Source organism: Drosophila tropicalis, unplaced genomic scaffold, assembly GCF_018151085.1.
Source record: "Drosophila tropicalis isolate 14030-0801.00 unplaced genomic scaffold, ASM1815108v1 contig_258, whole genome shotgun sequence".
NCBI lineage: Eukaryota > Metazoa > Arthropoda > Insecta > Diptera > Drosophilidae > Drosophila > Drosophila tropicalis.
The window spans coordinates 537,849-562,371 of record NW_027172710.1 but is presented as its reverse complement, the minus strand read 5'-3'; positions in this window follow the sequence as shown (position 1 = coordinate 562,371).

Sequence of the window (24,523 nt, the reverse complement as noted above, 5' to 3'; positions counted from 1 at the left end):
ATGTGCGGGTTCGGTACGGAGATCAAGTAGACGTCTATTTATTAACGGCTAAGACCCGTGTAGCTCCAGTCAAAACAGTCTCGCTGCCTCGGCTGGAGTTGTGCGGAGCGGTTTTGCTAGCCGATCTCTGGGCGTCGGTCGTTCCTGAACTCCCGATCCCACCTGCAACATCCCAGTTTTGGACCGACTCTACCATCGTGTTGGCTTGGCTCAATAAACCCCCGTGTAATTGGTCCGCCTTCGTGGCCAATCGGGTATCTAGGATCTCCAAAAGCACCAGTGGCCAAAGCTGGCCGAGGACAACCCCGCTGATCTGGCAAGCCGTGGAGTCTCCACGGCCGAGTTATCGGCCAGGAGCCTCTGGTGGCATGGGCCGGACTGGCTCCAGCGAGCCCCCGAGTATTGTCCAACTCTCCATCATGAAGTCCCGGACACCCAGCTGGAGCAACGAGTCCAATGCCACACCACCGCGACCACCATACTCGATGACGTCAGCGAACGTTTCTCGGACTACGGTAGGGCATTACGAGTCATCGCGTACATCCTACGCTTCGCCACCAAAAGGATTTCGACGCCTTCCACGGTCCGCCTCACCAATGACGAACTTCTCTCCGCCGAGCGCGCCTTGATTCGGACCTCTCAGCATCGGGAATACCTCGCGGAGATACGGGCCCTTGGCGAAGGGCGACCCCTGCCATCATCCAGCACTCTACTCAATTTGAATTCATTTCCCGACCAGCATGGGGTACTCCGCTCCTGCGGACGACTGCGGGCCGCTGAGTCCCTCCGGTATGATGAACGTCATCCTATTCTCCTCCCCTATAGCACTCATTTCACTCGCCTGCTTGTCGAATTCGCCCACCGCATCACGTTGCATGGCGCCAACCAACTGATGGTGCGGTATCTGCGCACCAAATTCCGGATCCCACGGAATAAAAACCTGGTGAAGTCCCACATCAAGGGGTGTAAAGTCTGCATCGTTCATCGTCGACGACTACAGACTTAGATGATGGGTGATCTCCGTCGAGAGCGCATCACATACTCCAGGCCCTTCACCCACATGGGCATTGACTTCGCAGGGCCGTTCGAGATCAAGAATTACACAGGGCGTGCGTGTCTCATAACTAAGGGTTATGTCTGCGTCTTTGTGTGTTTCAGCACGAAGGCGATCCATCTTGAGGCTACCTCCGACTTCACCACTGAACGATTTCTTGCAGCCTTCTCTCGGTTTGTTGCACGGAGACATTGCCCACAGCGCATTTACTCCGACAATGGCAAAACCTTCGTAGGGGCCTCAAAGGCGCTCGAAAAAGATTTCCTGAATGCCACCAAGCATGATATAATGAAGGCAGTTCCCCAGCACATGTTATCCTGGCAGTTCATTCCGCCAAGCGCGCCCCATATGGGAGGACTGTAAGTGAGTACCTCAAGGAGCTTCACAAACGAATAAGTGGAAATCACCGACTCGCAGCCTCCAGACCGGCGACCTCGTGATCGTGTCCGAAGATAATCTCCCCTCCAATGAATGGCGCTTAGGGCGAATTGAGCGCACTCTGCCCGGAGCTGACGGTCTCGTCCGAGTGGCTGATGTCACAACAGAGCGTGGGTCTATCCAAAGACCCATAGCGAAGCTCATCCTGTTGCAAGACAGGAGTCCTGAGCCTAAAACCCTATCGTGGCTCCCAATCCCTCTATGTTCCGTCCAAATGTCCTCGTCTCCGTGCATGTTGTTCGTTCCCGTGCATCGACTTATCCACTCCCCCCTACGTAATTTCTTTCGTTGCAGTTCGTTCACCTCGTCCCTTCATAGCGACATGGCCCCACGCATCTGCTGCACTACCGCAGCAAACGATCTGCTCCACATGGGACGAACGGGTACCGATGCCGGGTCTGTCGGGGGGTTCATGCGCTCCGGCAGTGTCAGCGCTTTCTGAACCTCCGAGGGGAAAAGCGGCTCCGGGCAGTGCTTATAAATAAGTACTGTCCCAATTGCTTGGCACACGAGCACTCATCCGACGCGTGCCGGACTCGCCATGGTTGCCGAAGATGCGGGCAAAGGCACCATACCCTGCTCCATATGGCCGACCAAACGCTGAGACCACGCGCCTCAGCCCGGCGTCGCAGCCCATCACCCTCCCCCCGGGCGTGATGCACCACCGCCACAACCCCGTTTCCGATCTTCGTCCGACCGCTCCGCTTCCCCAGAAGGCGCACCCGAGATCTCTCTCTCCTCCCTGCTCCACGCCAGGACGACGACTGTCATGCCAACAGCAGTCCTCCGATTGGGCAATGGCTCGAAATCCTTCGAGACCCGCGTCCTCCTCGATGCGTGTTCGGCTGAGAGCCGCATCAATCTTTCTTTTGCCCGGTCCCTGGGGTTGGCTGTGACCAAAGTCGGGGTCGACCAAGCCTGCACGGCCGTCCTCGAGTCGAGGTCTGACAAGACGTTCCGACGGAATGTTATATTCCGGGTTGAAGAGGACCTCCTCATCCGCACTCCCATCCGGGAAGTGTCGGCGCCGGTCCGGGAGAAATTCGCCACCCTGATCCTAGCCGACCCCTATTTCTATCGGCCGGCGTCGGTGTCCGCGGTGCTCGGGGCAGACCTCTATCCTGAGGTCATCCAACCAGGCTGTGTGCCAAGTCCTAGCGGTACGCCCGCAGCCCAGAGCACCGTGTTTGGATGGGTCGTCTCCGGCTCCTGTGGGCTATAGGCGCTCCAGGACGCTGCCGTCCCCCTTCCATTATATGTCCAGGGCGGCAATTGCAACAAGTTGCAAGGGGGGCGGTATGTTCACGCCACCGGGTGAACAGCAGTGAGCGGCGTAGAGCAGTGAGGAGGGTTTTTTAATCCTCGGCATCTATGGTCACACCAGAAGGGGTGACTTAATTTTTGCGATGGGCATCGCCATTTAATCTAATACGAAATTCTAACCCGAACACCCGTTTTTTTCTTGTGATTTGCTTTTGCTTCTTTTCGATCGTAAAATTTTCCAACCCGCATCCATCTCGTGTGTGTCGGGACATATTGTAAAGTAATATCAATAAATATAGATTCGTTTAAAACGAAGTTCTCGCGCGTTTTAATTACTTACTACACCGGGCCCTTGAAGACATTGGCACCCGCCAACCACTTGAGGCTTACGAACAGCTAGATTGAGGATATACAGAGTAGGAAGGGGATTATACAAGCTGAATTCTCTCGGAAGCTAGGACTGAAAGTTGACTGCCCAAAGCACGGATACGGAAACACGAATGATGGAAATACTTCAAAGAGATTTTTTGAAAATGATGAAATAACATCTTTTATAACAGGTGTTAGAGAGATCATTAAAAGGTTGGCTGTTATCTTGAATGTTATAAATTGCAAGGAAATGGTAAATGGTGAAAAATTTGCCGAATATACTTCAAAGACTGCTCATCTTTGGACTGAATTGTATCCGCAAAAAAAAACTTACCCCAACGGTACATAGGATTTTGGCTCACGGAAAGGACTTAATAGAATATCAGTGTTTACCACTTGGAGAGCTATCCGAAGAAGCACAGGAATATAAAAACAAGGACTACAAAAGGTTCAGATACACTAATACATTAAAAACTTCTCGTGTTAGACTAAATTAGACCTTTTCGACCTACTTATTTCACACTGAGACACGTGCCACCACAAAAGGATTTGGAAAAGGGCAACTATAGTCGCGAAATGTTGAGTTTTTTAGATATTGATGTAAATATTGAAAATTATTTTGAAAAAATAGCCTATTTTCAAAATTACCCCACAATAAATTTTTAAATTTTTATTTATTACTTTTTGTAATTTAAAATAATGATAAATTCCATTTGTGATTGAAAAAAAACCGGGTTTCGCTCGATTTTTAAAGGAAAAACATGCTTGGAAAAAATTTGTGACTTTGACCTTGAATATTACAGCACCACGAACTCCCAGCACTATTGAACATTCACTTTGAAGCTTACGGTATTCTTTATCATAAGCTTCTTAATTTTTTAAAATTGCTCTATCGGTTTAGAAAATAGTATTTTTGCAATGTAAAATGCCAAAAGGCCACACTGTGCACCGTTTCAATTCAGAAGATTGCAGATTCCCATTCGATTGGCATTCGCCATGACAATTAACAAAGCTCAAGGTCAATCTCTGGAAGTATGTGGTTTAGATTTACATGCGGATTGCTTTCAGTAAACCAGATAGCCTTTATATTTACGCGGATAATGGAAAAACAAGAATATTGCATACCCACAAGTATTAAAGAACTAAAGACTGAACTTAAAGGACTGAAATCTAATCTTCCTAATCTCTACAGTGGATCACATTATTATTCGGTTTATTCTTTTTTCAACTTTTAACCCATGTAACTTTATGAAAATTAGAAAATATAAAAAATTATAGGTGGATTTATTACCTCTTAAAGGTACAGCATCACAGTATTTGTTTTTAAACAAAAAAGAAAATTAACATAAACAAAAAAAAAAAAAAAATTTGGGCCACATTAATATTCGGATAAGTAAAGCATTATACCAACATTATCTGAAACATGAAGCATTTTTAATATTTAGTGTGATACCTATTGTTTTTAATGGTATCATCAAGACGTTTAGGCATATTTTTCATCATTTTCATTGTAATCTTTGCCAATTTCGTGAAGTCTTTGTTGTAAGCTGAGATATCCAAGCAATTAGCGCTTTGTGGACACGACGCTTCAACTTACTCCACAAATTCTCGATAGGGTTGAGGTCTGGTGATTGGGGCGGCGTATCCAATACTTTTGGACAGTTCTATAGCAACCACGACGATACTTTTAATGCTTTATGTTTCGGGTCATCAGGAAACTAAAGAGAAACCCCCTGGGGCTGCATCCTGCGCTCGGTGAGTAGACTGGAAGCACCTTTTTACCTGCAACCCATCGTGAGGAGCAGAGAACTGCAATGAGTAATGCGATACGGTCCTATGTATTGAGTGAACGAGCTGTATCGGTTTGAATTGAACGCTCACGAACGCTCACAAAAGTATTACTAGTAGTTCATTCTGTTTGACCGCATATTTCCCTACAACTTAATTGAGCGGAACGAATCTTTTGCTTAGGCAAATGGGAGTGTTTTGTTCGAAGGATTTATCGTCTGTTTGCTCACAATCACACTTTTTGATTGACTATATGAATTATTTATGGAATTTTTGTCATCACCAAAACAAAAAATATAAGTTCTTGGAAAAAATGGATGAAATTAATTCGAAGTTCATAACAGAGCAAATCGAAAAGGGAAACTTTACTCTGTCCACCAAACGAATAGGACGCAGTGCGATTTGGTCGATAGTGTCGAAAATAATAAAGCCTGATACGATATTGCCGAATTGAACGATGTGCAACGTGGGTCACAGAAGACTGCAGCTTAAGGTGCTGGCTTTTTAAAACTGGTCAACTTTTTCATAAAAATCGGGGCAAAGTATTGCGAAAATGTGGATGTCGAGGACTTACTACCGGATCCCACAACAGTATCACGTCATGTTCAAAAGTTAAGGATGGAATAATAGACACTGTGAACAATGATGGCGCATCAGCAACAATTGACATGTGGCGAAATTTATTAGGCGTGACACTCCACTACCAAAAAAATTTTAAATACATTGACTTGGTTTTGTGAATGAAATCTATGGATTTTGAAAGGTCTACAAGTGCAAGTGTATTACAAAAACTAACATGCCTTATTAATGAATTCGGTGTGGATAACATACAAAAGATTACATTTATTACCGACAGAGGAACAAATATGGTGAAAGCATTGGAGAACAATAGACGTCTAAGCTGCAGCAGCCATTTATTTTCGAATGTGTTAGACAAGTCGTTTACAGCCACCGCAGAGCTCACCGATATGTTAGAAATACGCAGAAAGACCGTGAAATATTTTAAAAAGGCTAGTTTGCAGCACCTTCTTCCCACCTCGCTAAAAAGCCAATGCCCAATACGGTGGATCTCTAATTATAGGATGCTGAAGTTTACTCGATAATTGGGGCGAAATCAACAATATTTTGAAAAACAACGAACGAGGCCAACGTATGAAATCATCTTTAAAAAATTGCAACTCTGCAGCTCCCCATCCCTGTGTTATGTGTACCCGTCGATACATACAATTAAGACCCTTTGCATAGCAAAAGCTGAGGATATCGATGCCATTGCAGAACTGAAAGCAAAGGTTCTTCACAACGTTGATGAAGTTTGGGTCGCCAATTTAAGTATCTGGCATAAAACTGCATTCTTTTTATATCCATTAGCGATAAATATGCAACTTGATTATTTCTCTTTTTCAAGTAAAAGTATTTTTATAAATAAAAATTCAATAAACAAATATGCATTTAAATTTTCTGATTATGGTCATAGAAAAGAAATGTGCTAATCTAAATTTAATAAAGTTAAAGGGTTTGTGCCTATTATTTTCATCGTGGGTTTTTATACCCTTGCAAAAAGGGTATATACATTTTGGTCAGAAGTGTGCAACGCATAGAAGGAAGCATTTCCGACCATATAAAGTATATATATTTTTTATCAGCACGACGAGACGAGTTCATATAGCCATGTCCGTCCGTCCGTCTGGATCAACGGAAACTCGTCCTAGACCGTAAGAGGTACGGAGCTGAAATTGCACGTAGGCTTGTATATACTGCAGGGGTTGTATATCTCGGATTCAGCCGGATCGGACCACTATATCATATAGCTCCCATACAAACCCCAAAGTCACAAACAGTGACTTTTCTCAATAACTTCGTTATTTTCAGAGCTATTGTCGAAACTTAATATTAGAGAGTTTGGTAAATGTTTACTATTACTACTCGGGCCCAAAACGCGCTTAAACTACATAATTTTGGTATCAAACGAAAGAGAAAAATTCCACGAGCACGACCTGCGCCTTGGCGATTTATTTCGTAGTTTTTGAGTAATTAACAAAAGAAAATTAATATTTTTAGCGGGACTATAGCTAAAAGTAGCTGTTTCTGGCTAAAAAAAGCTGTTCAATTTTGAGATGGTTTGCCAAATGCCGAATTTCGGATACTCAAATACGCGGGCTTTTTGAATCTTTTGTTCGCACTATTCTCAACAAACGAAAATATTGTTGAGTTTACAATATTTCTTGATTTTATGGAACAAATATAGTTTAGAATATTCCTCGACTTTACAGTTTAGATTAAAATATTTGGCTACCAGGGCGGTCAAACAGCGCGCCAAATAAAAAATAGCGTTTGACAACACTGAAATCTAGCTTTACCCGATTTTTCCACTTTTCAACACTGAAATCTCGAGTAGTAGTAGTAAACATTTACCGAGAGTTTGTTGCGCCCACAAACGACTGTTACAAATTTGATTAAGATCGGGTGACTATATCATATATCTCCCATAGGAACGACCGGTCGAAAACAGTGACTTTTGTCAATAACTTCGTTACTTTCTACGCGATTGCAAATGAAACTTTTTTCAGTTTAATGTATCTGTTAAAGACTGTGCCAAATTTGATCAAGATCGGGTGACTATATCATATAGCTCCCATAGGAACGATCGGTCGAATACAGTGACTTTGATCAATATCTTCGTTATTTCCTATGCTAAGATTGTAAGCCATTCTTTCGCAAACACAAGCATTTTTAGATAAAACGTTCTTCCACATTGATGGCTAATAGGTAAGGAAAGTGTTACCAAAAAAGTTGCAAGGGTATACAAACTTTGACGCGGTCGAAGTTAGCACCGGCACTCTGTCTTTTTTTTTTTTGTTCACATAGTTAAACTTGTTCCTTTTAACTGTAATAATTACGTACACAGTCATATCGCAATTCATATCGATTTTGAATGTGTAAGGAAGCTCTGGCTGGGGTACAGTTCTCAGTCTCCAGAGCCCCGTCTTATTTGATCTGAAGACCTTGAAGAGTATTATGAGATGAAACTGAGACCACATAAAGGGCGAAAAGGGAAGGGAAAGGGGTAAGAGGAGAGTCCAAGAGGAGCAGCAACGATTCATCTTGTCTGCCAAGCGAAGCCCGTTTGGCCAAGATCCGTTGCCTCTTGGACTTGGAAAGGGAAGCGTGAAGGGAAACGTTAGTGCGGTTATTGGAAGGGGATGGTGAAGAGGAACTGCAACGACTGATTGTCGGCCAAGCGAAGCCCACTTGACCAAGATCCGTTGCCTATTCACCTTGAGTGACTGAGCCTCGGGATCAGCGACTGACTTCGTCTGCAGGAGAATAACTCATCCTGCCGAAGTCCGCTGATCCTTCGGCTCCACTCAAAAGTTAAGTGACCAAGGAAGAGGAAAGGGAAAGGGTAGACATAACTTTGATACCAAATAACGAAATAATGCTGTGTGGGTTAAGTGATAATAGTACAAATTTTATTAATAGTTAACTAATCCTGAACATCTTTTATTATTTTGGTTCCCTACCGCACTCAAGCAAAAAGGATCTTAGGAAATGGGCTCACCTGTTACTCCTAGTCTCACACTAGATGGTTTTTATGGTTCCATCCGTTTCTTTGCTCCTTTCTGCTGGTTGTTTCACTTTTTAAACTTGACACTTTAATGGTTACTTGCGAAGTGATTTTCTCTAATTCTAGCTCTCTGTTCAAACCCACCCTTGCTCTGCCTACTTATGTCCTAACGGTAAAAACATACGATGCGTCTGGTGCTTTGGCACGCGTCACGATCGCCGTCCCTCTCTTTCACTTTCGATTATCTTATGGTCTCCTTAGTGTCGGCATGCAGCGCAGCGTCCGCTGTCGGGAGGTTGCCCTCTCCGCGACACGCCAAGACAGTAGCTAGAAAGAGAAAGAGACGTCGATCGTAAGCATTGACTCTCAGAAACAAAAGAACTACAGTTAGTTTTGATGTTGGAATTTTTTAATTTGCCCTCCATGGGCGTATCAGAATAAAGAGTAAAAACGAAAAGGGGCCTTACATGGGCGTAGTTAGATTGCATAAGTAATGTGATTTGTCACAAAAGTCAAACACTACTCAAATCATATGCACGAAATCCGATGTTAGTTCGGGTTTATTCATTTGTCTTGAATCGAATTTCACAAACCATCAATTCGAGGTTGCGACTTGTTCGAGAAGCTAATATTATAGCAATTGATTTAAACCAATTGGTTGCGATACCCTGAATGATTTGATTATTTGAAGTTTGATTGATCCTCCACAATCATACTCGTTGCAGTTCTCTGATGAGGAGCTACTTTGATGGGAGAGTGTTGCGCTTTAACACAAACGAGGGTTGCGACAGTAGCCACATTTCTGCTGGGGTTCCACGAACTGAAGCGATTGAATTTTGTGCAATTGGAAAAATTACGGCCTGGCAACACTCAGTCGGTCTCTCACTGGCTGTGCATAAAACGGAGGCAGTTGAAGTTGCCAGCATGCAAGTAGAGGGATCAAAGATCGTCTCGAAGCGGGCTATACGATACCTGGGCGTATGGATAGACACTTATCCAAGTTTTCGAGAACACTTGCATCACACCAAGGCGGCGAGCACGGGGCAGACCTTATCTCTACTGATGTTTAACACCAGAGGTCCGAAACAGGAGCGAAGGCTTCTTCTAGCGAGCGTTCTAACTTCGGTGGCTCTGTAAAGCTAAAGCAATTCACGTCCCGTCATGCAGTAGTCGCTCAGGTGTTATTCATTACGCTTTGTGCTTAGTTTATTAGCAGCCGCTGAGAACACTCGTTCAGAAGGAACGGAAGATGCCATCAACGGCAAAAATTGCATTGCAATTTTCTATAAGTTTGGATAGGTACTTTTCATCCCTTCGCAAATACATAATGGGTTGCTTTCAAAAGTCGTCAACTGCATCCGAAGAAAAGAACTAATCTCCACAGCTGTAGCAACTCATGGATTATAAAGTTGGGACAGCTGATGATGGTGGTCCCAAAAGGTGTAGAGGTGACGGTAGTTGGTGGTGTGACTTCTTAATTGTCGTTTGGTTTGATTATTGATTTAATTCTCATAGGAGCCTTGTCACATGCTGAAGAGTCTTGGAAATTCAGTTTCTAAGCCTTGACGGGGAACCTAGTACCACAACTAAAACCACGATCTTCATTCGTTGAATTCAAAATATGAACTGCGTTTATTTACAAAAGTGGTGTGTATATAAATGAACTCTTAGACTTAGATGAGGCGATAATTGTTTTTAAAAATGCTTATTCTAATGTTTATATTTCATGCACCGTTGTTATAATCTTAAGAGATCTTCCACAGAGTGTGGATGCATGTTTTGTTTGGTTTTTAAGTAATACTTGATATGATTTGGTGAAGCCATTCCAGATGAACAATATGTTTATTCTTAAACAATGTTGTAAATAAATAAATTAAAAAAAAAAAAAAAAATAAAATAAGAAATGAAATAATTTTTAAGCGTAATTAAATGCAAAGCAATGACGCGCAAAGGCAAAGTGAAAACGATTTTTGGGCCACAATGGTATGAAAACGACAAATAACTTTGGCCCCAAGCTCGAACATAATGATTCCTTAAAAATGAATTTCTTACCCATTTTTCTAAAACTTTGACTTGGCTATTAAAAAAAAAACAAAAAAACCTAATAATGAAATTAAAAAAAATGTTAAGGCAAAGGTTAGCCACTCGAGCGAAATTAATTCTTCTTCAATTACGCTTTACACTTTGAACATTTTCTCAACATTTGTCGATATTTATATTGTGTTAAGGGGGGTTTTTTTTACCTTTACCTTGTAAAGATATTAAATATATTTATATTCAAAAAGAAAACTATTGGCTAAAGCTAAAGATGATCCATAAATTTGTTGTAAAACTAAAAGTTATTGTCCAAAAGATTGTCCAACTTTCTGGTAAATAAGACAGACTGGCTCAAGGTAAAAGTTTCTGGCATTGACTTTGAATTGGCGGGTCTATAGGGGGCAGCGCAAATCAATGCTAAAATCCCTATCCCACCCGATCTGGCCATCCAACTTAAATCCAAGATTCTGTCTAGCAACGGGAATGATAAAGCTCTTAAATTCGCATTCAAAAGTCATCAGCTAAATTTTTTTCTTTCAGTTACCTTTACTCTTGTGTCTCAAAATAAATACATATGTCACATCTAAAACCCACTTCTGATAAAGTCGATTGTAAATCTAATTACCCAGTAGAAGATTGTAGATGGAGAAGCTGTCAGGAAGGCTTATGCGAGACTCGTACGTTTAGGTAGATAACTAATATAAATTTATTAACTAATTGAGACTTAACAATATAGAGACGTTTGTAAAGCGATGCCGTTTGATTCGTTCGTGATGGCCGTTCGTTACCACCGATCGTAGGAGCTTATTCGCTCGCAGTTTTCTTTTTCAACGTTTATTTGCCAACTACTTCTTCATTTATCGATAACACCAGGGGTAGAGCATAACGTCGCTCGCCCAGGGCTGAATCATTATATTCATAAACTGTCTGGTGACAGCTCGGCCAATCCTGCATTCGGATCGCCCTCGATTCGAGTATCTTCATCGTCAGATACATCCAATTCAGGAATATTTGAACACCAGGGTTTCATCTTATCCGAGGAGTATACAGAACAGTATTTACGTCCTGTAATCTGTATGCCGGGGATATCTTTGATTACATATTACGATCGTTTCCAAGGACTTTGACGACTTCATAAGGACCTCGGGTTAGCGTGTTTGGCATCAAAACGTTTTTTCCATTTAGCTCTTTCTGATGTGATATTGGCTGAAATTAGATACAAGATCAATTGGACCGAATCCAATGGTGCTGTTTTTCTGCGAGTTGACAGTCCATTGAAGGTTATGACGAGTCAGATCCCAATCCTTTGGATTTTCGTTCGTCGTTCGTACATAATTCAGAATAATTTGATTAGCGCGTTCCACTGGACCATTTGCATATTTCCTCGTTTGCTTCAAACAAAAGGACCCAAATGATATGCGTGAAGTCGATGAAAAGGGACCGGTTCAACATCGTTGTAATGCATGCGACCTTCAGGCTTTCCTCCTTTAGACTTATGGTAGCTGCATTGGATGTATGTAGAGAAATAGTCCTTCACGTACTTCCTCATCTTTGGAAACCAAAATCGTTTTTGAATTCCCTCCATGGTTTTATCAAGACCAAAGTGTCCGACATCATCATGGCAACTTTTAACAACGCGCCATCTAACTGCCTTTGGTACAACAAACGCAATAGTGTTTTCCGTTTTTCGATAAAGGCGATGATTTTCGATGAAAAAATCAGTACGTAGTTGCTTCAGTTGATCATTGTGACTTCCCTTCAGTACTGCGATTACTGAAGCAAGTATTTTATCCTGTAGTTGCATTGTTAACAACCAGTCGTCGATTTCCGAAATTATGATACGAACAAATTCATCTAGCGATCCTTCCGGGGGTAAATTTGGAGCACAGCTCAACGCATCTACATGAGTCATTTTCCATCTCGATGAACAAATTCACAGTCGTAATCCATTATTTTCATCCACCAACGCGCCACCTGTGGAATGAGTTCCTTATTCGTTTTAACCTTAGCAATAGCGGAGCAATCTGTCATCAGGCGAAATGATTTTCCCAAAAGGTACACTCTGAACCTTTCTACTACTGCAAGCGTTTCCAATGCGTAACTGTGGTATTTACTCTCAGCGTTAGTACAGTTTCGACTAAAATAACAAACGGGACGCCAATCATTGTCATTATGTAACTGCAGTAAAAGTCCTGCTAGGCCTAAAGAACTAACATCCGTGTGAACTTCGTGTTTAGCCGAAAAATCGTAGAGTGAAACAGGTTCGCTACATAATTTTTCGATTAGTTCGATAAATGCATGTTGTTGGGCTTCTCTCCAAATAAATGTATTTGCCTCCGTTTTACGTAGAAGTCCTGTTAAAATGATTTTCAATAAATTTTCTGAAGAAACCTGTGAGACCAAGGAATCTTCTTACTTCTCTTACGTTTGTAGGTATTTTAAAGTTTTTAATTCCAAATTCCAATTCCAACTAATTTCCAACTTTATTGACTATGTGACCCAAGAACGTAATTTGGGATTGCAGAAACTGGCACCGTAGGGTTAAGCCACTGTCTTGTAAGATCGATAAAAACTTTTTAATTCGTTGCATTCCAGATTCAAAGGTCTTACTTGGGATTATATCGTCATCTAAATATGCGAGTACCTCACCTGGTTCCATACCTTTTTTTGATTTTGTTCCTTACCGATTGAAAGACTGCCGGAGCGTTAACAAGTCCAAAAGGCATTCTGTTGTATTCATAATGTCCGTCAGCTGTAACAAACGCCGTGTACTGCTTGGACGATTCACTTATCTCGATTTGAAGGTAACCCATACGTAAATCAAGTTGCGTAAAATAGACGTTTCCGGCTAGTTGAGCAAATTGCTCTTCCATGTTTGGCATAGGAAATGGCGGAAAGGCGACGATATTCCCGAGGCGTACGGCGAATCCGAAGGACGAATTATGTCGTTTTCCAGTAGCTCAGATATGATATTCGTAACAATAGGTCTGAGCGCAAACGGTCTTCGGTATGGTTTCGTATAACATGGAACGTTTGATGTTAAAGCGATTTCCATTTTCGATATTGAGCATTTACCTAATTCGTTGGTCTTCTGCGCGAAACAAGCAGCATTGTCTATTAGGACTTTTTCCAATTCCTCTGTTTCGGAGTCCGTTCGATTTTGAGTCGTTTCTATTTGGCGTATGTTTTCGATAAAACATTTGTTTCCGTGAATAATTAGTTTATTGCCACCCCACAAAGAATATCCTTACCCAATAAAACGTTTTCAGATATTAAGTCATTTTCCACTACAAAGATTTCGTCTTCGTCACCTATCTTGTCAACAGCGATCTTGGTATTTAGTTTTTGGTTACAGAAGAATTTTCCTCCTCCAAATCCATTCAGTGTTATTGCACATCGTTGCAAAACGCCTACGTTTTCGACAAATGATTTTCGAATCAGAGTCCGTGTACTAGCTGGATCGACGAATGCGTTTGTCTCGTTTCCGTTAACTGAAATAAATTTACAAATATCCGAGTTGATGTTTGAGTCAATTTTATTTACTTTCAAAACGTTTTTAAAATTTTCAGGACAGTTGGTACAGTCGTGATTAGTACGATTACAATGAGTACATCGATACTCTACGATTACAATTTTTGACAATTAAAGCATTTGATTGACGGCTCTATCTTTTCTTTAAGTGGTCGTTTTATTACGGATTGACTTGACTTCTGCGTATTACCGTTAAACTCACGTTTATTTTGACAACTATGTGGATTATATTTGATTTCGTTATGAGCCGAATAGGCATGTATATCTCGTAAAAGTACGTTACATGAGGTGTAGTGGTTTGATATCTTGCGCTTAAGATCGTAATCGTCGATGCCGTTTATAATATGTGTTACAATTGCTGAATCAGAGAACTCACCCTTTTTGCCAATGGCTAGCATTTTATAAAACATACATAAATTACCTACATTTGTGTTTGACCCACTTTTGCTTACGTAATTCCGTGACGTTGGGACATACATAATTATCTTGCTGTGATGTAACAACGTTATTGCACTGCTGGATCGTAGCAATGTTGCCATTTTGATGAGTCGGAGCGAAGGGTACGTGTTGGTGAGACGTAGGAAAGTAAGCTTGCTGCTGAGACGTAGCTGCATAACCGAGTTGTTGCGAAGTATCTACATCGTACTTCTGAGACGTAGCAGTGTTACCGAGTTGCCGAAACGCAGCAACATTGTCGTACTGCCGAGACGTAGCAGTGTTCCCGTTTGGCACACACGTTACGTTTGTTCGTTCGTTTCTCAAAAGCACGTTTCTTTCTCCAGAAACTTCTTGTACATTTACGTCACTGACCTCGATTGGTGACGAAATCATTGCACGTTGAAATGAACGCTCCTGCAATACTCTAATCGTTTTTTCTAATTCGTTTGTCTTTTTAACCATCGATTGATTTTCCGCACTGGCGTATTCATCGTCACTACAGATCGTCGTTAGTTTTCTCTGTAATTGTTCTCGATTTCCTGACGTTGACAATCCAGCTTGTCTACATTTTTGCTGCAAAGCTTTCTTTGACACGTAGTTTTTATGCGGCATTATTGTTGTCTCTTTCACGCTTGTATGTTCGTTGATTTTTTTCGTTTCGCTTATTCGTTTACACACACTTCTACTTATGAAAAATATCAGTTCCTTTATCACACTATCCAAATTATGAAAATTGGATACTATTCCACGTCTGAAAATTGCCACATCTAAAACGCACTTCTGAGAAGGTCGATTGTAAATCTCATTACCCAGTAGAAGATTGTAGTTGGAGAAGCTGTCAGGAAGGCTTAGGCGGGGGAGTGCGACTTTCGGAACCATTAGAAATGCGAGACTCGTACGTTAAGGTAGATAACTAATATAAATTTATTAACTAATTGAGACTTAAAAATATAGAGACGTTTGTAAAGCAATGCCGTTGGATTCGTTCGTAATGGCCGTTCGTTACCACCGATCTTAGGAGCTTATTCGCTCGCAGTTTTCTTTCTCAACGTTTATTTGCCAACTACTTCTTCTTCATTTATCGATAACACCAGGGGTAGACCATAACGTCGCTCTCCCAGGGCTGAATCATTATATTTATAAACTGTCTGGTGACACATATATTCCGCAGATGAAGCGGTTAATTATCCAACGGAATTTTTGAACTCACTTGATCTGCCTGGAATGCCACCACTCGTATTAAAATTGAAAATAGGTGTGCCAATACTCATGCTCCAAAATATTAATCAGCCACAACTCTGCAATGGCACGCAAATCGCGTATCTCTACCCTGCAACGATTCGCGGTCTCCTGTACCAATTCCCAGTTTTCTTCAGTCTTATTCGAAACATTTCTTCTGATTCTTTCTGCGTTGCGAGTACGACGACACAAATTTGCTTTTTTAGGAGGCATTATTTCGTTTGTAACCATAGCTCGCAAATAACTGTCGACCGTTTTCCTTCTTGTGTTCTCGTTGCGAACACAACCGAAAAAGTTCATACTCTCTCGCTCTCGCTCTGAACAAGAGACTCTTGCTGTCTTGATTTATATTTTCTGTTGAGCTCTTTTCGTTGAGCGCTTTGTATATCGGTCTTTCAATGAGCAGTGCATAAAGAGCGAAACGAGAAACGCTCGCACGATGTGAGTCAACAAAAGACCGATTGACCGAAAAACTCAACGCAAACGGTCTTCACATTTATTTTTGTTGTTGTGAAAAATAAACATAATTTTTTGATTTTTTCAATTTAAATTTTTAACTTAAATTTATTTTAAAATTTTTTGGTCTTTTTTTCATATTTTTTTTAGAAAACCATATTTTATTTCATTTTGATTTCATATTCCATTTGCTTGCCTATGCGTGTGAATGTATACCAATACATACGCAAAAGACTTTTTGCTTGATTGAACACGACGAAACGGTCTTGGAACAACAAGAACAAAACAGTACAGAAAAAAACGGTTTCGCTCCGAGCGCGAGCGAGCTCATTTAAGAACCGAAAAATCGGTTGCTCGCTGAGTCTTTTCGTAGAATGTCGGGAAAAGACACTTATTTACAGACAACGAGAAACGGTCGACAGTTATTTGCGAGCTATGTTTGTAACCGAGACATGAGAAAAGAATAATATTACCTTGTATTTTTTATTTCCAAAAATTAGGTGTTATCTCTTACGATGTTCAACCTACAGCGGTAAAAACCAAAAAATAGGTTAAAGATGTTTTAATATGTTTTTTTTGGCTTTGAAATATGAAAATTATGAGTATCAGTTTTGGTTCAATTTAAGTATTGGGTTCAATGATATTACAGTATGGCAAGAAAATAAGGAGCTGTATTGATTTAAAAAAAAAAAAGCTACATATGACATGGGTTCTAATACAGAAAGGCAAAATAAAGAAAAAAAGTCGAAAAAGAATCATTGAAGAAGAAAATTGTCAAAAAAATGAATTTGAAAAGGCAACTTTTAAAATTAAATTCAAGTACAAAAAAAATTCATAAAACCGTTCAAGTATCAATGTTGAGCGAACAAATGTGTTGTCATTGTTGCTCAGGTATTGATTCCCCTCTTACCATCCTTAAATACTTTTTTTTAGGCTTCGACGAAAATTAAAAAATTATGATCTCTCGAAGTTTCCAACCCACAGTGGTGAGACCTATAACAAAATTTTCCCCCCAGAAAGTAGAAAAAGTAAAATAACTTCCCTTATTGGGAAGTTAAAAAAAAGGAATAGAAAAACATAAACTGTACTCACTATCCAAACACGAATAGAAAATTGTATGCAAGTAATTTTCGAGGGAATTTGTACTTTATTGAGTGCAATCAAGAACATGCAGTGTTTCCTGCCACGTGGTTTACATGTCTGCCCCCTTACAACTGCCCCCTCCTACTGCGGTCAATACACGGAAAGCCGTTATGGGGTTAATGGGTTTGAACCCATTTTATTCGCGAGTATAACACCGGCATAAAAAGTAGAGAAAAACCATGCTTGAACCTGACTCCACAGTGTGTCCAAATTTGATTTAGGTTCTCACACAACATTTTCATATATACATAGTTAGACTAGCTGTACCCTTCAGCAGATGGCGCTGCGGTTGACGGCGATGTGCCACGTAGTGCCATAAAATTTGTTAGGCACATTATACATGAGCTCACATCGAGTTTGTAGACGACCACTCCGCAGCGCTTTTCATTGTGTCTTGCAACGTTAACCAATGTGGGGCCGAAATAGTCGACTCCCGTATATGTGAATGGTGTTTCAAAACAAGCTAGTCTAGCGATCGGTATAGGTGCCATTTTTGGCACTTGGGACTTTGCTGTGGAAATTTGCAGTGTTGGCATGCATTTCGGACGGTTTTATACAGGACTCTTAGGCGTGGTTTAGGTTTAAAAATTAACATCGTGTTCATCTGAAGAGGCTTCACCAAATCAGATGCACTTAAGAAAATATAATACAAATACAGTGGCCGACGCCGTACCTAAAATAATAAAAATTTTCAGCCCCGAAAACGGGGGTTTGAGTCAAACTTGAATAAGATATCTTAAGAACAATTGTCACCCCCTAGAGCCTAAGATATCCTCTATCAACTCCGTACTTTTCTAAATCTAAATCTGCGAAAGGACTGTAAGGAAGAAGTCAAGTATTTCCGCTGCAACACAACTGGGCGCATGTCTAAAAATTGTCCAACATGTTTGCTCGCTATACCAACATCCTTAGAAAGCGAAATAATTACAGAAGCTGGACACTTTGCAGTAAAAAAATGAAGTAAGTAAGTCGTCGCGCCGACTTAGGTATACCATACACCAGTAAAATAAATTTTTCAAAATGCATTTACGTATTTGAAAAAATTCTGTTCAAATCCTTTTTACAAGTATAACTGAGTATCTCGCTCACTCAAGAATATGCGCACCCTAGAGCCCCCACCTGACAACGGTCAACTCTGGCCGAGTTTTTTCAAATTACATACAAAATGTGCGCATTTACTCAGCAAATATTCATACCAAATATGGAGTCGCTAGCTAGAAGTCTTTTTTTATTGCGGGAGCGTGGCAAAATTTTTTATAAACAAATGTCTGCGCGCTTACTAGAGGATTGATCATACCAAAATTGATATCTATAGCTATTATAGTCTTTAAGAAAATCAAAATTGTTTAAATTTTCGTGGGCGGAGGGGGGCGTGGCAAAAATTTAAAATAAACTTTACCACCGTAGATAATACAGGAGTCTACGTACCAAATTTGATGACTCTATAGTCTCTGAGATTAACGTGTTTATACGGATAGATGGACGGACAAATCTAGATCGACTCGGCTGTTGATCCCGATCAAGAATATGTATACTTTATGGGGCGGGAAAAGCTTCCTTCTGCCTGTTGCATAAATTTTGGGGACTTTAATATAGAACTTCAACCTATGGGTGTATGGTATAAAAACTATGAACGATGTACAATAAGGTTTTTGGAAACCACATCTGTAGAACAAAGTGATGCAGATAATTAACAATTGTATTGAATGCATTAGCTATAACAAGAAACATAGCACAAAAAAAAAAAAAAAAGGTTTCTTTATTAAATCTAAACAGTTGCACACTTTACTAGGATAACCTCAGACTGATGGATGCCACGTTAAAGCTGTATAAATACATATTTGCAATGGTCGACGGTTTAATACATTTGTATTAATGTACTCATCAAGAAGTTCAAATGGTAAATGATAGTGGATAGCAGAAGCAGAATGAAATTGAGGGAGGAAATTATCCATCGCTTGCCACTCTGGTATGGTGAAAGGGAGACTTTCGGCAATTTAATGAAACAAAAGAATAGAAACATGCCACTCCACGTGGTGACTAGAAGGCCACAGTGCTCAAAGGTACGATTGCATGCCTGCTGGGCATTTGGTGATCCTGTAATGCCTTTTCGGACTCATGGGATATTTGAGGCAGGGTCAAGAAGTGCTCTCACTTGGCTGTTAACGATGAGGCGCTTATTTTCTAAACGCTGTTTGAGTACGTTCCATGCTTTTTTTAAAGCTATCATTTATAAGCGGGAACTTTGCTACAATAATGATGTCTTCACAACTCGTTTTTGCTAGGAGATATACGTTTCACCAGAGAATACGGGCACATTGGACTATCTACCAATTATTTTGGACAAGTATGGTTACAAAAACAAGATTTTAAGCTAATGGAATGGCCAGCAAAAAGTCCCGATCTCAGTCCGATTGAGGACCTGTGGTCAATCGTGTAGCGACGGCTTGGGCAGTATCAATCAGCGCCATCCAACCTAGACGATCTTTAAAAGTGAGTTCCAAAGGAAACTGAATAGGGTTTCAGCACCGCAAACTAAAACACCATCTTCATTTGTTGAATTCAAATTATGAACTGATTTTATTAACAAACGTCTTGTGTATATAAATGGATTCTTAAACTCTAGGAGGCGACAATTGTTCTTAAAAATGCTTATTCTAATGTTTATATTTCATGCACAGCATTGGCGACTTGATATTGCGCCGATGTTGAAATCCTAAGTGCTTTTCCACAGAGTGTGCACGCATGTTTGGTTTGGTTTTTGAGCCATACTTGAAATATGAATCTATATCAGCTATTTTTGTTTTATGTTTTGTATATTTCTTTGTTCAATCTGATTTGGTGAAGCCATTTCAGATGAACACGATGTTTATTCTTAAACATTCTGCCAGAGGGCCGCCAAATGTGACGTTTTGGTTTTTGATTTAAATTAGTTGTCTTATACAAATTAATATTAATATGCCGATGACGAGCTATATGAGAGAAGTTAACCCTAGCAATTCAATGTTATCCTTCTTATAAACTGACTTCCTATTATTTTGTATGATTTACCAAATTGGTTTACTAATATCGCCCGATGCTTAACAATTTTTGTTTCGGGATATCTACCCACTCCTGATGTGTATTACTGTGTTGACTTCTAGCCTTTTTATATGGTGGAGACTTTGAAGACCAACTACTTCTACCTCTCGGCTTTTGCTCCACTGCTTTGACATTTCTCTGATAGCTGAACTTCGAGCGTTTATTCTGTTTAAATGTTACCCCTTTATGAACATTTTGCAATATCTGCCTTTTTTGTACTACAGACTCGGACAATTTGTTACCGGAATCTATTTTGTCACTATTTTAAAGATGATCATTATTTAATTTAACCATTGCCATCTGAATATTTTCATTTTGTACTGGCTCTGGGATATATACTTTTTCTTCACCAGATTTTACATTACCTCCAAACTGAGGTCCTGCCGGGGGACATAAACTTATTTCTTTATTACTTTGAAAAACTATTTCTTTTACCTCGTGTTCGTGGAGGGGCGGAAGGATCCCAATAAATTACAAGTGGTTGGCTGGTGCCAATTTCTTCTGGGTGAGCGAGGGATGAATTAATAACGCGCGATAACTTCGGTTAAAAAACTTATGCTTTATTAAATGCACAGGTGGCCGACACACACGAAATGTTTCGGGTTAAAAGTATACAAATTTCGAGATAGAAAATTCTGAAGAGAAGGAACGGGTGTTCGGGTGAAAAACTCGGATTAGATTGAATATGGCGATTTACAGGAGAACCCTTCGTCACCCTCCTCAGTATGACCGAATTCGGTTTTGGGAAAAACCCTACCCCTCACTCTCTGCTGTTCACCCGGTGGCGTGAACATACCGCCCCCCTTGCAACAAGTTGCAATTGCCTCGCTGGACATGTCTAAGGATGGGGGATGGCAGCGTTCTGGATCGCCAAGACACTGGTGGAGATGGAGGGGGAACTTTGGATGCAGATGGAGTAGGCGTCACGATGGCTGAAGACCTCTGGATAGAAGCCCGAATGAAAGGCGGGTGCTTTTCGGGTCTTTGCTCTTTGGGTTGGATATACGCGACAGAGCTGTCGATGTGCAAGAGCGTGTGGTGTTGCTTGCCACATCGATGGCATCCTGCTGTGCTCCTACAGGAACCATTGGAATGCTCATGAGCCAAACAGTTCGGGCAGTATCCGTTGCTCAAGACTACCCGTAGCCTGTCGTCAGCTCGTAGTCCTCGAAACTGTCGGCACTGACGGAGCGCGTTTGCCCCTTGACAAACGCGGCACCTGAAGCAATTGGAACTGCGTTCTAAATCGGATGGTGCTGCTGTCCTTAGAGACATTTTCGGGCTGCTGGAGGAGGTGGACCGAGACCTTCTGGATTTTCCAGTAACGGATCCACAGAGAACCCATCCGAACATCATCTCGATCCCCACGAAAGAATCACCAACATTCTTGATGATTCGTTCCCCAAGGATAGTGGGAAGGAGCTCGGCTCCAAGCACCAAATCCACAGGAGCTCTTTGGTGAAATTGCGGATCAGCGAGCGGAAGGTCAAGCGAATCCTGCTTCACCTGATTCGGGACGGCGCGGGACGGAAGTGCTTCAGCTACACTAGGCAGCACCACGGCGACTGCTTGGAACTGTCGCAGCGGTTCGTCAGGAGGAGAAATCTGTAGGCGGCACACTTTGTCGCCGCTACCAGCATCGCATTGCCCAATGCCGCGAATGCTAGTTGATACTTTGCAGCTTGGAGGATTAATCAATTTAATTAACTTCCCACGTTTACATGAGGGCTGCTGGAAGAATCGGAGGACGCAGGAATCGGAATTATACAAGCATCAGGTGCTGAGCTCTCTTGCACTTGAGCGGAAAAGGCCTGAGCTCGTGCCGTAGGTTTTCGGCTTACGGATGGAAAGGTCTGACCGCTAGAGTTTGGTTGAAGGACATCTGTGGCCTCTAGTACACGGTGGCGATCAGTTAGGAATCGATTCAGGTCGTCCCAGGATGAGACGGCGGTCTTATTTGGAACGGACTGTTCCCACAACAGAAGGGTGGATTTGGGCATTTTGCTCGTACAGATTGCTATGAGAAGGATGTCCCAATTGTCTGTACAAGCCCCGGAAAGCTCAAGACCGGTTAAGCAACCTTGAATTGACGTCTGCAGTTCTCTCAACGCTTTGCCAGACTCTTGTGTTACAGCTGGGATCTGTAGAAGCTGCTTGGCATGGGTCATAATCAATAATCGATTATTTTCGTATCGCGCAGTGAGGTTATCCCACGCGGACTGGAACCCTTCATTGGTCAAGGGTGACCTAGAAACAATGGCTCTGGCTTCACCGCGAGTTTTGCAACTTAAGTGATAAAGTTTCTCCACTTGTGTTAGGCTTGGATTATGGATAAAATTCGCGGTAAACAAATCACGGAATGTAGGCCAAGCCAGGCTGTCTCCGTTGAAGATTTCGACTTCGCACGGGGGGAACTGTGTGTCTTTGGTGGGTGGAATCGACGGAGAGCCTCACTGGTGGGGAAGCCATTTTCGCGGACAACTGCTCGATTCGCTCTCCAAACAAAGTCCCGCCTCGCACATATACCATATAACAATATTCATGTTTAGCTTTAATTGTAGCTATGTGCTTCGGACTATCTTCGTTCTTTTGAGCCGTCAAGGCTTTATAGCATAGTGAAAACTCTGCCTCGACTTTTGTCCAAAGTGACTTAAGCTGGTCTAAGTGTATTTTAACGGAGACGAGTGGCACATCGTCAGCTAAAGCCTGGGACTCGCGAGTCTCGGACGCCATTAATGCCTCGCACACGGCAACAAAGTCGGAAAGAGACATCGTAGAGTGTTCTCTGAGCTATTACGAATCGAATGGAAACAAATAACTTCGTGGAATTAGAGCTCTCAAGCGAGGTGATCGAAACGAACCGTAAGTGGACTGTATAAGTATAAGTAAAAGTATAGAGGAGGAGTGAGAAGAAGAAATGTCTCCTCTTTTTAATGAACACAATGAATAAGCATAGATAGCATAAATAAAATTAGAAGGATTTATAATTTTCCTCGCAGTTGTGTGAATAATTATAAGGATATATAATCACTTGGATATTAAAATTTATACAATGTGGATTATGTTTAAATTTATAAGAGTATTTAAAAGTATGGAAAAATTGAGACCAGTAGGATTGGGAGTGCCGATAACTTTTCAATAAGGAAAAAAAAAACTCGGAATTAGTTTTCATTAAACGGACAAGATCAATTTCATGGATCCCTGAGGAAAAGATCAAAATGCACCAAGACAAGCCAAAATATTAATTCCATATAAATAAGGTTGTACTTATTTTTCTTTAGAAAATTTTTTGCGAATTAAATTCAATCAGTCGATTGAAATATGTTTGCACAATAAGAAAATCACGAAGGAAAAAATGGATGTCGTGACCGAGTCACGGCTTGGCTCAAGTGGCAGCACTGATGAGACTTGAGTGTCAGCACTGATCGAGAGTCAGCTGTTCTGCCGTTGTTTATGTTTTGTGAGTTTAATTAATTGTAAATTGTTTAACGAGGATCACGATTTCCTACTTTAATTATGTAGGTTTCGAATTATTAAATTGCGGAAAGCCAATCGGAGTGGCTGCAATTAATTTTGTGTGGGTGAATTCAAATTGTATGTGGACATATGTATGTGTGTAAATGTGTGCTTAACGCGGCAAATGTATTACATGTGTATGTACCTATGTATGTACATACATATGTATGTATGGATGTAAAAATTATTTGACATAAATAATTTATGCCGATGGACTAATGATCAGCCCGTGGAGTGTGCTGTACACTTTAAGTAAAGGTTAGTGGTACTTTATAAATTCTCGATTATTAAGCACCTCTACTTGCAGGTTAGAAAACAGCTGTTTTTACATGTAGGAATGTATATGTGTGTATATACATACATATGTATGTATGTATTGCTATGCAATTGGACTTTTGGACAATCCGAATTTCGAAGAATGGAAAAAAAAATGCACTTCATAAACACAAAAATGATCGGGAAATACCATGTAACCCTTGGAACAGGTCAGGTATGTACATACAAGTATACAAAAGTGTGTAGGTCGCTATGGAAGAGCGGGAAACCTCACACTTTTATAAGTTTGTAATGGAATATAATGTGAATGAGATTTTTAATAAGAAATG